Source organism: Eleutherodactylus coqui, chromosome 4 (assembly GCF_035609145.1).
Source record: "Eleutherodactylus coqui strain aEleCoq1 chromosome 4, aEleCoq1.hap1, whole genome shotgun sequence".
Classification (NCBI taxonomy): domain Eukaryota; kingdom Metazoa; phylum Chordata; class Amphibia; order Anura; family Eleutherodactylidae; genus Eleutherodactylus; species Eleutherodactylus coqui.
The window spans coordinates 290,891,635-290,906,366 of NC_089840.1; positions in this window are offsets into that span (position 1 = coordinate 290,891,635).

Below are 14,732 nucleotides of genomic sequence, written 5' to 3' on the forward strand. Positions count from 1 at the left end.
AAATCTGATAGCGAGGAATAAAATCCAGACTTGACAAAATATTCCTGGTATGTACTGCCATGTTTAGCGACAAAAAAGTTTCCCTCGGTCGCCGCAATCGTGTCCCATGTGTGCGGGTACGGAATTTCGGTTAGCGCCACATCGTAAATGCCCGAGAGCTGAATCGGCTTCGCTAGTTTCGTAGTGGAAGTAGAAATTGAGTTTTCGGGGTAGATTCTGGACGACGCATTACTAGGAAGAGTTATGTAAAACGAGCCCGACTCCATGCTCTATGCGGGTGACAGTTGATTTTCAGCGACCCAGCTGTTAAATTTTGTAGGGTACCCGAGCCACTTCACAAAATAATGCTCCGTTCCGCGGATGCGCCTTTTCTTTAATATTTTCTCGATCCTGTAGACGCGGTTCTCGTCAGCAGGTACCTGCTGTATTTCCTCTTTATAAAACGACCCCTCTATAGCTTCGCCGCTCAGGTCGCTTAATTTATATAGCGGTTTTTGAAATCGCGTATTAATAGACTCTATGACGAAAATTTCATCAGTGTAAGCTTGCTCATAGCCTTTCGTAAATGTTCCTTTATGTTGAGAAATCCTCACATGATCGCCTATTTTTAAAGAAGTCTTTTCATGCTTTGAGTTCATAATATCGCTATAGATATTTCGCCAAATTGTTAAGGAGTTCTTTTTCGTGACATCCACAGGTCGGCATCGGATAATACGCTGGTAAGTTCGGTTATAACTGTATACCAGTGCTGGTAAAATATCGATATAGCGAAATGTGTTATGATGGGTGAGATAACGCCACATTCGTGATTTTAAAGTGCGATTAAAACGTTCAACCACCGCAGCCTTTACGTTGTTGCTCGTAAAGTAATGGTGTATGGTGTATCTTTTACAAACGCGCTTCATGTGTTGATTCATGAATTCTTTCCCGCGATCGGTGCGTATTTTTCGAGGTACACGATCGCTATTCTCAAATATCAGCTCGAAGGCTCTTGCGACACTTGATCCCGATTTAGATGATAATCCGACGCACCAAGCATATTTTGATAAAACATCTATAACCGTTAAAATGTATTTTATGCCATCATTTTCTTTAGAGTATTGCATTAAACACACGAGGTCAGATTCCCAGAGCGAATCTATATCAGCAGCAATTATTTTGTTTCTAGCAAATTTCTTTCTGATCGGCTTGTGAAGGCTATAACAATGAATCTTTTGCAACCATTCTGTAATTTTGCGCTGGTTTATCCCCTTTAGTGCCTTATGCAATTTTTGAATTCCGGCATAAGAACCGGCGCTTGATGGTGTAAAATATTGGCACTGTAACCGACGTGCATCCCGTGAAGCGGCCACAGTGGTAATTATGCAGCAAGGATGGGGATACAGCGGTTTAATTACCTCCTAACTTTTTATAAATCTAGACCGCTTTGATTCTACCACTCGTAGATTTAAATCACCTGATTACAGCACGTAGAAACCTGGACATTTTAATCACTTTCTGCTTTTTTTTAAATAAAGTATCTATCACATTTTGATTTCGCTAACCAGCTTTAAAATGTGCCAGAACATAGAATGCTATATCCAGCTTAGTACCATAGCATTTACAAAGGTTCATTGTGTGGCCGGATGAAGTATTTAGGATAATATAAAATCTAGTTGTAAATCCCGCAGTTCTGAGTAAGTGGATACAAAAAAAGATCTAACATCTGTAGGATCAGTGAATGCCTGTTTATGAGTTCATTATAACAGATTGAAGTCATTAGACATATGGCTAATTTAGCGTGACAGTAGCTAAGTAAGTTTGAGACCTTCTGACCTGTGCATGATCTAGCGTAACAACAGCTGACGTTTGAGACCTTATGGCCGGATGTCTCATACATCCTGATACTTATAGGATCAATAAAATCAAGATGCTTTGTCACAGAACTGATTAATTACACTGTGAAAAAAGAACCTATTGAGACGACGGGGACAAGGGGGTATTTGTAAATAACTAGAAACACCTGTTGAGGAGTTTGTCTGGACTTGTCTGAAAGGCGGACGAGAGCCTCACATATAACTGGCCCTTAAGTCAGTTAAGACAGCTCGCGAGCCAGTCAACCCGTCTCCTTTACAGAGCCAGAAAACATCTGTGTTCATCTAGTGAATTTGGACTCCATCAGCACCAAGCACATCATATCCAGGCCGTCACAAAGCATCATTGGAATAAAGGTAATACATTGTTTTTATCTTTTTATTTTTGCATTAGTGTATAAGGATAAACATTGTTTTATTACCGTGTTATATTAACATAATTATTAATCATGTATTTGATATACGTACGGTTAATAATTGCATGCATAAATTAGTGCATTACAATAGATCTATGTTTAATTAGTATAGCTGATTACATATATTTTTAATACAGGCTGTCTTTAATTATGCATTTAGCGTAATATTGTTAGTCTGTGTGTGTGTGCAATTTACTAATATATCACTATGTTTTTAACTATTAGAATGGTTTTTAATACCGTATATTTTTAATGTCCGTACTTATTAATTGTTTTATGATGTACTATTGTGTTACATTAGATGTGTTTTATTTTTAAATATAGCAGTTTATTAACATTGTTAATAGTGGCTTATTAAACATTTTATATATATATATATATATATATATATATTTATTTATAATATTGGTAACCTTACTACGTGTGCAATATACTAGTCTTTCGCTATAGTTTTAATCATTATAATGCTTATTAATAACGTAATAATATTACTGTATCAAATAAATATATTATATGTGGGAATTTAATATACGGGTCAGTAATATTTCTACGACACGCTAGTCTATCAGTAAAGATGCATGATCAATATTTTTAAATGACGAATTTTCTAACGAACAGCATCGGTGGTAGAAATCAGTTTTTTGCTACAGTAATTCTCTATGCATTTTCAGATGGAATCTGTTGACCATCCAGATACAAGGCCGTGTGGTTTACGGAATAATGGTGAAAACAGAGAGGATTTTTTTGGAAGCTACCGCTAAAGGCTTCATTGTCCACAAAGGCTAATATCACAGTTTTAGGTATCTGGCCCAGGAACAAATTTTCATGGGTTGCTATACGGCTTCCGATTGCTATGCTGAAGACTTTGAGACTCGTCCTATCCAAAGTATATTTAGCAGTGGTTGCTAGTAGCGCCTGGCTGTGCCCTATGTGGACGGCTGGGGATACTTGTACTCTCTTGATGAAAATTGAAGCATGAAGGATTTGAACTTTAAATCCATCAGGGTCTGCTGACATCAAGCAGAACGAGTCTTTATTCCTTCAGTTTTATCTTTAAATCCAGACCGTTCAAGATAAGCTTTGGTTGGTTAAATATATCGCCATAAATAGGGCCCAGAAGCTCCACAGTTTTAGAGCGCTGTGTTGCTGCAGCTCTTTTAGCAAAGTCTAAATTTGGGCCATCGAGTATCCTTTCATGGTGGTGACCTGCCGAATCCTTGTAAAAAAGACCGGCTGTAAATTGGGATGCGAGCGTTTGACCACTATAATTTAAAATTGTCTCGATGAACGCTCTATAGCTATAAAGATTATCGGATTGTGAGATTAGTCGATCCCCCAATGTGATGTCCACTTGGTTAAAAAGTGTGGCTTACGGGGTAATTAATAAAGCCCACACGTGCACCATCGGGGATGGCTGTGTTATCTTGTTTAACTATACGACAGGTTAAGTGCAGGAGGGTGTTATTTAAGTCATAGTAATATTCGCCGCTACCCGATATGAAGAATTCCAACGGCGTGTTGTCAGTGAGGGCTGCGATAGGCAGGACTTCAACAAATAAAGATTTTTCAATACTTGTCTGCATTGGCGGTATGGTGAAAATATCCAACTCAGATTTGGTGCACTCTACAGAACCGTTGTGTATGAACGCCATGTTAGAGAATTAAAAGATGTTGTCTGCTGCGCGTCTAGCGGGTTTCTGACGGTGTCGTCTTTTGCGTGAAGGAGTCTTATCCATGAAGAGCGGGTGAAATCGTGCAACGATTTGTCTTTGTCTTTTACGGGGGTTTTTTACAACAGAAACAAGTCCAGAGCCACGCTGTTCTTGACGCGACTGATTGAGTCTGTCCAAAACAGCCGACGAAACAGAAGTGACTGCGTCTGTAGCGATATTTTTGACAGCCGTCTTTACATGAGGCTTTACTAATTCTAGACCTTTTCTGAAAAGAGGCAAGGCCCTTCGGAAGAGTGACCTGTAGACGCCCCCAATTCCCGTGCCAATCATATACTCATCTCCATGAAATCCATCTATTTTTCCGTTTCCACTCTGCGCCAAATAATGTTTCACGTAGAGCGCAGGATCTCCGTACACTCGCTGAGATAACATGCTTTAACGCTGCGAATCGTTACGCGGTCTAAAGTGTAATCGCACTATACTTTTCCAGTACTTGAATTTAACAGGCGTGTTCTGGTCTGATAAAATCGAGATTGTAATCGTGTCTTTACACACTGGCACGTAATCAGGGCGATTGTAGTGAATTGTGACAATGTCGCTGTTTTTACCGCTGATTTCTACCGTTCTTAATAGCTGCACATAGCAATCGCCTACAAACTGATGATTGATAATATCCGTATACACGTACAATGTATAGAAGCCAGCTTTTATGTCCGCAAAATGCCGCCTCTTGTCCGGGATATTTCCAGCTAATGCGGCGTTATATTCAGGCAGACCTAGCAGAACGGACAACTTATGACCCGAAGCAAAGTGTAACGTTGGCGAATCGATAACTGTAACAATTCTTTTTACTTCATCATAGCGTAGCTTAAAGACCTTGTTTGTTAGCCTTAAAGCCTCAATTCTGTCATTTATTGCACGCGTCAAATCTGATAGCGAGGAATAAAATCCAGACTTGACAAAATATTCCTGGTATGTACTGCCATGTTTAGCGACAAAAAAGTTTCCCTCGGTCGCCGCAATCGTGTCCCATGTGTGCGGGTACGGAATTTCGGTTAGCGCCACATCGTAAATGCCCGAGAGCTGAATCGGCTTCGCTAGTTTCGTAGTGGAAGTAGAAATTGAGTTTTCGGGGTAGATTCTGGACGACGCATTACTAGGAAGAGTTATGTAAAACGAGCCCGACTCCATGCTCTATGCGGGTGACAGTTGATTTTCAGCGACCCAGCTGTTAAATTTTGTAGGGTACCCGAGCCACTTCACAAAATAATGCTCCGTTCCGCGGATGCGCCTTTTCTTTAATATTTTCTCGATCCTGTAGACGCGGTTCTCGTCAGCAGGTACCTGCTGTATTTCCTCTTTATAAAACGACCCCTCTATAGCTTCGCCGCTCAGGTCGCTTAATTTATATAGCGGTTTTTGAAATCGCGTATTAATAGACTCTATGACGAAAATTTCATCAGTGTAAGCTTGCTCATAGCCTTTCGTAAATGTTCCTTTATGTTGAGAAATCCTCACATGATCGCCTATTTTTAAAGAAGTCTTTTCATGCTTTGAGTTCATAATATCGCTATAGATATTTCGCCAAATTGTTAAGGAGTTCTTTTTCGTGACATCCACAGGTCGGCATCGGATAATACGCTGGTAAGTTCGGTTATAACTGTATACCAGTGCTGGTAAAATATCGATATAGCGAAATGTGTTATGATGGGTGAGATAACGCCACATTCGTGATTTTAAAGTGCGATTAAAACGTTCAACCACCGCAGCCTTTACGTTGTTGCTCGTAAAGTTATGGTGTATGGTGTATCTTTTACAAACGCGCTTCATGTGTTGATTCATGAATTCTTTCCCGCGATCGGTGCGTATTTTTCGAGGTACACGATCGCTATTCTCAAATATCAGCTCGAAGGCTCTTGCGACACTTGATCCCGATTTAGATGATAATCCGACGCACCAAGCATATTTTGATAAAACATCTATAACCGTTAAAATGTATTTTATGCCATCATTTTCTTTAGAGTATTGCATTAAACACACGAGGTCAGATTCCCAGAGCGAATCTATACAGCAGCAATTATTTTGTTTCTAGCAAATTTCTTTCTGATCGGCTTGTGAAGGCTATAACAATGAATCTTTTGCAACCATTCTGTAATTTTGCGCTGGTTTATCCCCTTTAGTGCCTTATGCAATTTTTGAATTCCGGCATAAGAACCGGCGCTTGATGGTGTAAAATATTGGCACTGTAACCGACGTGCATCCCGTGAAGCGGCCACAGTGGTAATTATGCAGCAAGGATGGGGATACAGCGGTTTAATTACCTCCTAACTTTTTATAAATCTAGACCGCTTTGATTCTACCACTCGTAGATTTAAATCACCTGATTACAGCACGTAGAAACCTGGACATTTTAATCACTTTCTGCTTTTTTTTAAATAAAGTATCTATCACATTTTGATTTCGCTAACCAGCTTTAAAATGTGCCAGAACATAGAATGCTATATCCAGCTTAGTACCATAGCATTTACAAAGGTTCATTGTGTGGCCGGATGAAGTATTTAGGATAATATAAAATCTAGTTGTAAATCCCGCAGTTCTGAGTAAGTGGATACAAAAAAAGATCTAACATCTGTAGGATCAGTGAATGCCTGTTTATGAGTTCATTATAACAGATTGAAGTCATTAGACATATGGCTAATTTAGCGTGACAGTAGCTAAGTAAGTTTGAGACCTTCTGACCTGTGCATGATCTAGCGTAACAACAGCTGACGTTTGAGACCTTATGGCCGGATGTCTCATACATCCTGATACTTATAGGATCAATAAAATCAAGATGCTTTGTCACAGAACTGATTAATTACACTGTGAAAAAAGAACCTATTGAGACGACGGGGACAAGGGGGTATTTGTAAATAACTAGAAACACCTGTTGAGGAGTTTGTCTGGACTTGTCTGAAAGGCGGACGAGAGCCTCACATATAACTGGCCCTTAAGTCAGTTAAGACAGCTCGCGAGCCAGTCAACCCGTCTCCTTTACAGAGCCAGAAAACATCTGTGTTCATCTAGTGAATTTGGACTCCATCAGCACCAAGCACATCATATCCAGGCCGTCACAAAGCATCATTGGAATAAAGGTAATACATTGTTTTTATCTTTTTATTTTTGCATTAGTGTATAAGGATAAACATTGTTTTATTACCGTGTTATATTAACATAATTATTAATCATGTATTTGATATACGTACGGTTAATAATTGCATGCATAAATTAGTGCATTACAATAGATCTATGTTTAATTAGTATAGCTGATTACATATATTTTTAATACAGGCTGTCTTTAATTATGCATTTAGCGTAATATTGTTAGTCTGTGTGTGTGTGCAATTTACTAATATATCACTATGTTTTTAACTATTAGAATGGTTTTTAATACCGTATATTTTTAATGTCCGTACTTATTAATTGTTTTATGATGTACTATTGTGTTACATTAGATGTGTTTTATTTTTAAATATAGCAGTTTATTAACATTGTTAATAGTGGCTTATTAAACATTTTATATATATATATATATATATATATATATATATATTTATTTATAATATTGGTAACCTTACTACGTGTGCAATATACTAGTCTTTCGCTATAGTTTTAATCATTATAATGCTTATTAATAACGTAATAATATTACTGTATCAAATAAATATATTATATGTGGGAATTTAATATACGGGTCAGTAATATTTCTACGACACGCTAGTCTATCAGTAAAGATGCATGATCAATATTTTTAAATGACGAATTTTCTAACGAACAGCATCGGTGGTAGAAATCAGTTTTTTGCTACAGTAATTCTCTATGCATTTTCAGATGGAATCTGTTGACCATCCAGATACAAGGCCGTGTGGTTTACGGAATAATGGTGAAAACAGAGAGGATTTTTTTGGAAGCTACCGCTAAAGGCTTCATTGTCCACAAAGGCTAATATCACAGTTTTAGGTATCTGGCCCAGGAACAAATTTTCATGGGTTGCTATACGGCTTCCGATTGCTATGCTGAAGACTTTGAGACTCGTCCTATCCAAAGTATATTTAGCAGTGGTTGCTAGTAGCGCCTGGCTGTGCCCTATGTGGACGGCTGGGGATACTTGTACTCTCTTGATGAAAATTGAAGCATGAAGGATTTGAACTTTAAATCCATCAGGGTCTGCTGACATCAAGCAGAACGAGTCTTTATTCCTTCAGTTTTATCTTTAAATCCAGACCGTTCAAGATAAGCTTTGGTTGGTTAAATATATCGCCATAAATAGGGCCCAGAAGCTCCACAGTTTTAGAGCGCTGTGTTGCTGCAGCTCTTTTAGCAAAGTCTAAATTTGGGCCATCGAGTATCCTTTCATGGTGGTGACCTGCCGAATCCTTGTAAAAAAGACCGGCTGTAAATTGGGATGCGAGCGTTTGACCACTATAATTTAAAATTGTCTCGATGAACGCTCTATAGCTATAAAGATTATCGGATTGTGAGATTAGTCGATCCCCCAATGTGATGTCCACTTGGTTAAAAAGTGTGGCTTACGGGGTAATTAATAAAGCCCACACGTGCACCATCGGGGATGGCTGTGTTATCTTGTTTAACTATACGACAGGTTAAGTGCAGGAGGGTGTTATTTAAGTCATAGTAATATTCGCCGCTACCCGATATGAAGAATTCCAACGGCGTGTTGTCAGTGAGGGCTGCGATAGGCAGGACTTCAACAAATAAAGATTTTTCAATACTTGTCTGCATTGGCGGTATGGTGAAAATATCCAACTCAGATTTGGTGCACTCTACAGAACCGTTGTGTATGAACGCCATGTTAGAGAATTAAAAGATGTTGTCTGCTGCGCGTCTAGCGGGTTTCTGACGGTGTCGTCTTTTGCGTGAAGGAGTCTTATCCATGAAGAGCGGGTGAAATCGTGCAACGATTTGTCTTTGTCTTTTACGGGGGTTTTTTACAACAGAAACAAGTCCAGAGCCACGCTGTTCTTGACGCGACTGATTGAGTCTGTCCAAAACAGCCGACGAAACAGAAGTGACTGCGTCTGTAGCGATATTTTTGACAGCCGTCTTTACATGAGGCTTTACTAATTCTAGACCTTTTCTGAAAAGAGGCAAGGCCCTTCGGAAGAGTGACCTGTAGACGCCCCCAATTCCCGTGCCAATCATATACTCATCTCCATGAAATCCATCTATTTTTCCGTTTCCACTCTGCGCCAAATAATGTTTCACGTAGAGCGCAGGATCTCCGTACACTCGCTGAGATAACATGCTTTAACGCTGCGAATCGTTACGCGGTCTAAAGTGTAATCGCACTATACTTTTCCAGTACTTGAATTTAACAGGCGTGTTCTGGTCTGATAAAATCGAGATTGTAATCGTGTCTTTACACACTGGCACGTAATCAGGGCGATTGTAGTGAATTGTGACAATGTCGCTGTTTTTACCGCTGATTTCTACCGTTCTTAATAGCTGCACATAGCAATCGCCTACAAACTGATGATTGATAATATCCGTATACACGTACAATGTATAGAAGCCAGCTTTTATGTCCGCAAAATGCCGCCTCTTGTCCGGGATATTTCCAGCTAATGCGGCGTTATATTCAGGCAGACCTAGCAGAACGGACAACTTATGACCCGAAGCAAAGTGTAACGTTGGCGAATCGATAACTGTAACAATTCTTTTTACTTCATCATAGCGTAGCTTAAAGACCTTGTTTGTTAGCCTTAAAGCCTCAATTCTGTCATTTATTGCACGCGTCAAATCTGATAGCGAGGAATAAAATCCAGACTTGACAAAATATTCCTGGTATGTACTGCCATGTTTAGCGACAAAAAAGTTTCCCTCGGTCGCCGCAATCGTGTCCCATGTGTGCGGGTACGGAATTTCGGTTAGCGCCACATCGTAAATGCCCGAGAGCTGAATCGGCTTCGCTAGTTTCGTAGTGGAAGTAGAAATTGAGTTTTCGGGGTAGATTCTGGACGACGCATTACTAGGAAGAGTTATGTAAAACGAGCCCGACTCCATGCTCTATGCGGGTGACAGTTGATTTTCAGCGACCCAGCTGTTAAATTTTGTAGGGTACCCGAGCCACTTCACAAAATAATGCTCCGTTCCGCGGATGCGCCTTTTCTTTAATATTTTCTCGATCCTGTAGACGCGGTTCTCGTCAGCAGGTACCTGCTGTATTTCCTCTTTATAAAACGACCCCTCTATAGCTTCGCCGCTCAGGTCGCTTAATTTATATAGCGGTTTTTGAAATCGCGTATTAATAGACTCTATGACGAAAATTTCATCAGTGTAAGCTTGCTCATAGCCTTTCGTAAATGTTCCTTTATGTTGAGAAATCCTCACATGATCGCCTATTTTTAAAGAAGTCTTTTCATGCTTTGAGTTCATAATATCGCTATAGATATTTCGCCAAATTGTTAAGGAGTTCTTTTTCGTGACATCCACAGGTCGGCATCGGATAATACGCTGGTAAGTTCGGTTATAACTGTATACCAGTGCTGGTAAAATATCGATATAGCGAAATGTGTTATGATGGGTGAGATAACGCCACATTCGTGATTTTAAAGTGCGATTAAAACGTTCAACCACCGCAGCCTTTACGTTGTTGCTCGTAAAGTTATGGTGTATGGTGTATCTTTTACAAACGCGCTTCATGTGTTGATTCATGAATTCTTTCCCGCGATCGGTGCGTATTTTTCGAGGTACACGATCGCTATTCTCAAATATCAGCTCGAAGGCTCTTGCGACACTTGATCCCGATTTAGATGATAATCCGACGCACCAAGCATATTTTGATAAAACATCTATAACCGTTAAAATGTATTTTATGCCATCATTTTCTTTAGAGTATTGCATTAAACACACGAGGTCAGATTCCCAGAGCGAATCTATACAGCAGCAATTATTTTGTTTCTAGCAAATTTCTTTCTGATCGGCTTGTGAAGGCTATAACAATGAATCTTTTGCAACCATTCTGTAATTTTGCGCTGGTTTATCCCCTTTAGTGCCTTATGCAATTTTTGAATTCCGGCATAAGAACCGGCGCTTGATGGTGTAAAATATTGGCACTGTAACCGACGTGCATCCCGTGAAGCGGCCACAGTGGTAATTATGCAGCAAGGATGGGGATACAGCGGTTTAATTACCTCCTAACTTTTTATAAATCTAGACCGCTTTGATTCTACCACTCGTAGATTTAAATCACCTGATTACAGCACGTAGAAACCTGGACATTTTAATCACTTTCTGCTTTTTTTTAAATAAAGTATCTATCACATTTTGATTTCGCTAACCAGCTTTAAAATGTGCCAGAACATAGAATGCTATATCCAGCTTAGTACCATAGCATTTACAAAGGTTCATTGTGTGGCCGGATGAAGTATTTAGGATAATATAAAATCTAGTTGTAAATCCCGCAGTTCTGAGTAAGTGGATACAAAAAAAGATCTAACATCTGTAGGATCAGTGAATGCCTGTTTATGAGTTCATTATAACAGATTGAAGTCATTAGACATATGGCTAATTTAGCGTGACAGTAGCTAAGTAAGTTTGAGACCTTCTGACCTGTGCATGATCTAGCGTAACAACAGCTGACGTTTGAGACCTTATGGCCGGATGTCTCATACATCCTGATACTTATAGGATCAATAAAATCAAGATGCTATGTCACAGAACTGATTAATTACACTGTGAAAAAAGAACCTATTGAGACGACGGGGACAAGGGGGTATTTGTAAATAACTAGAAACACCTGTTGAGGAGTTTGTCTGGACTTGTCTGAAAGGCGGACGAGAGCCTCGCATATAACTGGCCCTTAAGTCAGTTAAGACAGCTCGCGAGCCAGTCAACCCGTCTCCTTTACAGAGCCAGAAAACATCTGTGTTCATCTAGTGAATTTGGACTCCATCAGCACCAAGCACATCATATCCAGGCCGTCACAAAGCATCATTGGAATAAAGGTAATACATTGTTTTTATCTTTTTATTTTTGCATTAGTGTATAAGGATAAACATTGTTTTATTACCGTGTTATATTAACATAATTATTAATCATGTATTTGATATACGTACGGTTAATAATTGCATGCATAAATTAGTGCATTACAATAGATCTATGTTTAATTAGTATAGCTGATTACATATATTTTTAATACAGGCTGTCTTTAATTATGCATTTAGCGTAATATTGTTAGTCTGTGTGTGTGTGCAATTTACTAATATATCACTATGTTTTTAACTATTAGAATGGTTTTTAATACCGTATATTTTTAATGTCCGTACTTATTAATTGTTTTATGATGTACTATTGTGTTACATTAGATGTGTTTTATTTTTAATTATAGCAGTTTATTAACATTGTTAATAGTGGCTTATTAAACATTTTATATATATATATATATATATATATATATATATATATATATATTTATTTATAATATTGGTAACCTTACTACGTGTGCAATATACTAGTCTTTCGCTATAGTTTTAATCATTATAATGCTTATTAATAACGTAATAATATTACTGTATCAAATAAATATATTATATGTGGGTATTTAATATACGGGTCAGTAATATTTCTACGACACGCTAGTCTATCAGTAAAGATGCATGATCAATATTTTTAAATGACGAATTTTCTAACGAACAGCATCGGTGGTAGAAATCAGTTTTTTGCTACAGTAATTCTCTATGCATTTTCAGATGGAATCTGTTGACCATCCAGATACAAGGCCGTGTGGTTTAGGGAATAATGGTGAAAACAGAGAGGATTTTTTGGGAAGCTACCGCTAAAGGCTTCATTGTCCACAAAGGCTAATATCACAGTTTTAGGTATCTGGCCCAGGAACAAATTTTCATGGGTTGCTATACGGCTTCCGATTGCTATGCTGAAGACTTTGAGACTCGTCCTATCCAAAGTATATTTAGCAGTGGTTGCTAGTAGCGCCTGGCTGTGCCCTATGTGGACGGCTGGGGATACTTGTACTCTCTTGATGAAAATTGAAGCATGAAGGATTTGAACTTTTAATCCATCAGGGTCTGCTGACATCAAGCAGAACGAGTCTTTATTCCTTCAGTTTTATCTTTAAATCCAGACCGTTCAAGATAAGCTTTGGTTGGTTAAATATATCGCCATAAATAGGGCCCAGAAGCTCCACAGTTTTAGAGCGCTGTGTTGCTGCAGCTCTTTTAGCAAAGTCTAAATTTGGGCCATCGAGTATCCTTTCATGGTGGTGACCTGCCGAATCCTTGTAAAAAAGACCGGCTGTAAATTGGGATGCGAGCGTTTGACCACTATAATTTAAAATTGTCTCGATGAACGCTCTATAGCTATAAAGATTATCGGATTGTGAGATTAGTCGATCCCCCAATGTGATGTCCACTTGGTTAAAAAGTGTGGCTTACGGGGTAATTAATAAAGCCCACACGTGCACCATCGGGGATGGCTGTGTTATCTTGTTTAACTATACGACAGGTTAAGTGCAGGAGGGTGTTATTTAAGTCATAGTAATATTCGCCGCTACCCGATATGAAGAATTCCAACGGCGTGTTGTCAGTGAGGGCTGCGATAGGCAGGACTTCAACAAATAAAGATTTTTCAATACTTGTCTGCATTGGCGGTATGGTGAAAATATCCAACTCAGATTTGGTGCACTCTACAGAACCGTTGTGTATGAACGCCATGTTAGAGAATTAAAAGATGTCGTCTGCTGCGCGTCTAGCGGGTTTCTGACGGCGTCGTCTTTTGCGTGAAGGAGTCTTATCCATGAAGAGCGGGTGAAATCGTGCAACGATTCGTCTTTGTCTTTTACGGGGGTTTTTTACAACAGAAACAAGTCCAGAGCCGCGCTGTTCTTGACGCGACTGATTGAGTCTGTCCAAAACAGCCGACGAAACAGAAGTGACTGCGTCTGTAGCGATATTTTTGACAGCCGTCTTTACATGAGGCTTTACTAATTCTAGACCTTTTCTGAAAAGAGGCAAGGCCCTTCGGAAGAGTGACCTGTAGACGCCCCCAATTCCCGTGCCAATCATATACTCATCTCCATGAAATCCATCTATTTTTCCGTTTCCACTCTGCGCCAAATAATGTTTCACGTAGAGCGCAGGATCTCCGTACACTCGCTGAGATAACATGCTTTAACGCTGCGAATCGTTACGCGGTCTAAAGTGTAATCGCACTATACTTTTCCAGTACTTGAATTTAACAGGCGTGTTCTGGTCTGATAAAATCGAGATTGTAATCGTGTCTTTACACACTGGCACGTAATCAGGGCGATTGTAGTGAATTGTGACAATGTCGCTGTTTTTACCGCTGATTTCTACCGTTCTTAATAGCTGCACATAGCAATCGCCTACAAACTGATGATTGATAATATCCGTATACACGTACAATGTATAGAAGCCGGCTTTTATGTCCGCAAAATGCCGCCTCTTGTCCGGGATATTTCCAGCTAATGCGGCGTTATATTCAGGCAGACCTAGCAGAACGGACAACTTATGACCCGAAGCAAAGTGTAACGTTGGCGAATCGATAACTGTAACAATTCTTTTTACTTCATCATAGCGTAGCTTAAAGACCTTGTTTGTTAGCCTTAAAGCCTCAATTCTGTCATTTATTGCACGCGTCAAATCTGATAGCGAGGAATAAAATCCAGACTTGACAAAATATTCCTGGTATGTACTGCCATGTTTAGCGACAAAAAAGTTTCCCTCGGTCGCCGCAATCGTGTCCCATGTGTG